The sequence below is a fragment of the Malus domestica genome, chromosome 12 (assembly GCF_042453785.1).
Source record: "Malus domestica chromosome 12, GDT2T_hap1".
Taxonomy (NCBI): Eukaryota; Viridiplantae; Streptophyta; class Magnoliopsida; order Rosales; family Rosaceae; genus Malus; species Malus domestica.
This window is the reverse complement of record NC_091672.1, coordinates 25,730,737-25,734,704: the sequence shown is the minus strand read 5'-3', so window position 1 is coordinate 25,734,704 and position 3,968 is coordinate 25,730,737.

The following is a 3,968-nucleotide window of genomic DNA, read 5'->3' as shown; positions in this document are numbered from 1 at the left end:
ATACTATAGGTGGTGGTGATCGAAGGAAATTATTTCAGAAATGGTGGATTTGAAGCCACAGCGCCGTAGCCCCTTTCGATGTGAGTATCACCAAATCAAAACCAAATATCTTAAATTTTGGGGTGTAATAGGTAGAGGGAACGGTGGGGAATGTTTTCCCCGTGATTAGTTAACGTGGTTCGCTGGAAAAACCGATGAAAAACCGTCTAAAGAGGTGAAGAGGACTAGGTCGGGTCGGAAAATGGAAACGGGCCGAAGGGGGGTCCGGGCTCCCCTTCTTCTCTCTTCCCTCATTTCCCTCATTTCTTCTCCTTCCCATTGGTCCTCCTTTCTCTCCCCCATTTTCCCGATTGGCAGCCCTCTCTCCTTTCTTTCCCCCTCCTCCCAATCTCAGCCATACATGTGGCACCATATCCACACTCCAACAAATATGGAGCCTTCCAGATCAATAATTAAATTACCATTTTTGCCCCTAACTTCATTCGTTAATAACTCCTTCGTTATAACCCCGTTTCACAAATGGTTTGCGCCTACACGTTCATGAGATCAAACTCTATCCAAATATGCCAAGAAATATGATCAAATATATGAGGATAAAATACGTCCTCGTATAATTACGTTACATCAACTAGGGGCATTTTCATCTTTCTCACTTATCAATAAATTTTACGACGTAAATTATAATAATTTCCTGTAACAAAATTATAAAATTTCTCAATTAAATTTTCATAACCATAAATCGATTTATTTTCAATTTTCTCCACATATTCATAATTATGAATATCAAATTCATATACTTAAATTTTTTCAGGGTATTACACATACCAATTCCTTGGACAAGCTTCTGGAAGGTTGACTTCGGCAATGACGTCGTGTAGAGGTCAACAAGGTTGTTTGGGATCGGCTTGCATGACTTCAATATCCTGATGCTTTGTTGATGTAGATGTAGACGCAATATGTCTTGGCGTTGACTTCGTTAATGTATCATGTCTTGGTCGTGTGGATACATGAGGCATAGTTTTCATGGATCATTGTTGGGACTTAACGATGGATGAAAAACTGCAAGTACTTCGAATATACTCAACAAGAATTCCTAACCATGTCTCACTTGTGGTGTAGTGAAGTAAGGTGAGTCTTGGAACATTTCGAAGATTTCGCAAATAAGGTCATATCGTGGACCTCCAAGATATTGCGATATCCCTTAATGGTAAAGACATAATCATTCAAGGATGTGTCTTGTGTGGGTCTAATAAGTAACCAGCGTCAGCATAACAAATAAGGTAAGCATCATTCTGATGATCAGGTGGGTCGGATCCTTTTAAGATGCGTTAGGATTAGCCCAAATCCATATTACTTTTCAGGGTAGCGAAAAAACATCTTTAATATCAATTCAGTGGTTGCGTGTGAGCGCAGGACTGCATCTTTACCAATAGATCAACAACAAATAAGATGTCTTGTCTAATACAATAAGCTAAGTACAACAAAGCATAAAGTTGAACTTAGATATGGAATTTCGGATTCCATAACCTCTTTAAGGGTCTTATTTGCATATAATGCATGGAATATCATAGGTATACTCAAAAGTAACAACTTCAGGGTGTTGTTCGACTGGTAGACCAAAGTACCGTCAGAACAACACTTGGACTTCAGGTCAAGGTATAAACGAGTTTTCCCAAGATCCTTCATCTCAAATTCCATCTTCAGGTGCGAGGCAGTTTTCACAAGCTCTTCAATAGTCTTAGTGAGATTCATGTCAACAACATAAACTGTAACTCTAGCAATTCGGAATAAGACTTCATAGTTTAACACGCAAGGGCATAATTCATATTGTTAACTGATCAAATAATCATTTAGATGGTTGTACCATATCTGCGGGATTGCTTCAATCCATAAGTGAACGCCTCAAACTAGTTGAGAGGGTGTTCTGTGGTTTGGAACTATTTGAACCAGTCCATGTAATTCTCCGGGAACTTACATTTAAATCTCCGTATCTATATCCCCATGGAGAAATACTAACCACATTTCATAATGCTACAATTAATCACAGGGCGTTTGAGAGAAACCTTGCGTTGTAAGGTGTGCATCATATCACACTATTTCATTCATCTCATTAGGCTTCCTTTCCCCACTTGTAACACAACAGGGTTACCTTGAGCAGTGTAGGAACGATAAGTCCAAAACACACTTTGGTAAGGAATTTTAACCTGGATTGTAATTTCGGTTGTCCAATCAATTCTACGTTGTCACTTAATCAACAGAACACGATTCGATATCGTCGCTTTTCATTTATGTTGATAGCTACCATATAAGTGAAAACATCATCGATGGTAATCTCATTTCAATTCCATTAACTCGTCCAAACTAGTATACTGGACCACAAACTTCAAGTCTTGGGAATAATGATTAATCTCATGAGATAGAAATGATTTGAGACAGCGATCGAGTATAGATTCATTATTTGCCATGTCTTTCTATTCCAGGGAAGTGAATCCTATGAACCGAGTGATATGTCGTGCTCTAGGCCAAGATAAATTAATTTGTTATCTGCCGGTGTACCGAGTCGTTTAATAAGGACGGCCAAACTGTCCAATACGGGCAGCACACCCTTCGAGGATGTTGACTCGACGTTTATTACCTTGAAAGCATGTTTGCAGCTGATATATGATCTCGTCATTTTAGCTAGATCAGAGGAATGCATCTGGAGCAACATTCTGAAAGTTAGAATACATCACACTTGCATATCACACTTGTGCGATACGGGGATCGAGATGAGATATAATGGGCAACGTCCACAAAAGTTTGCGTCGTTCTACAGGAACGTTGACATTTTTATCTCCCTCTAACGGCGGGAAGACTATCTCATTGAAGTGACAATCCACAATTGAGCAGTAAAGAGATCACGTGCAAGGGCTCCAAGAGAGCTAATGTGAAGGAGAATCATAATCGACAATGATTCACATCCTTCTTTGAGGACTCATATTGGTACGTTACGGCAGCGTAACTTGGCACATGGAATGCACACCTAAATACGTAAATACGAAGCGTAAGGTTCGTACCCAGTAACCAACTATAACATCGAATAGGTTGGGTGGCAATGGGCCTCAAGGCAGACCAACATAGTTGCGTACAAGATTGCATAGCCCTAGGCATAAACCAAAAAAGCTTGGTACATCACCAAGGTCTGGGCGATCATTTAAATTGCGCTTTATGATCACTATGTAAGGCTATTTGGGGTGAACATGGGAATTCGATGTTCAATTATACACCCAAAAGGCATGAAATACTTTATCGAAAACCGTCGATATAAACTCTCCGGCATTATCCAGTCTTCCAGACTTTATGGGATAAGTAGGGTGGTGAACCCTTAAAATTAGCCATGACATTTAGCAGCAATGTGTGGACAAACATGTGACCAGTTTATCGATTCATCAACCAAAACCAGAAGTATTTATATGGTCTGCATTTTGGTTGGATTAGTCCACATATATTCCCTTGAATCCACTGTGAAAAATGGTCATTTCGTATCTTTGCGATAGATGATTTAGAAAATCAATTTCCCCAATGAGCAAGTTTGGCAAAGTGTGCTTGTAGGCACAAGATCCTTACTTCGAGTAAAGAGATGCGTCGTGGCATCATTGTTCGACCTAAATGTCTCAAATGGTTGTACCAAAGCAAGTAAACTACTTAATCATCAGGCTCTAGGCCAGCCACATGTGGTGTGTTCCCAGTTGGGAGACAACCTATTGGCCCCAAAACAAAGCTTCAGGCTCATTTTTTGAGGTGATGCAAAAATATTTCACTCTATTTTCTTCAGTGATTTCATTCATGATTATTGTCATCTCAAATATCCTTAAAACTCAACGATGTTCTTCCGGAACGGAGAGAATATAAGGTCTCTTCAATGGGAATGTAGTACCATTCATACAACGAAGAGCGTGCCAATGCTTTTAATTAGGTTGGATAGACCT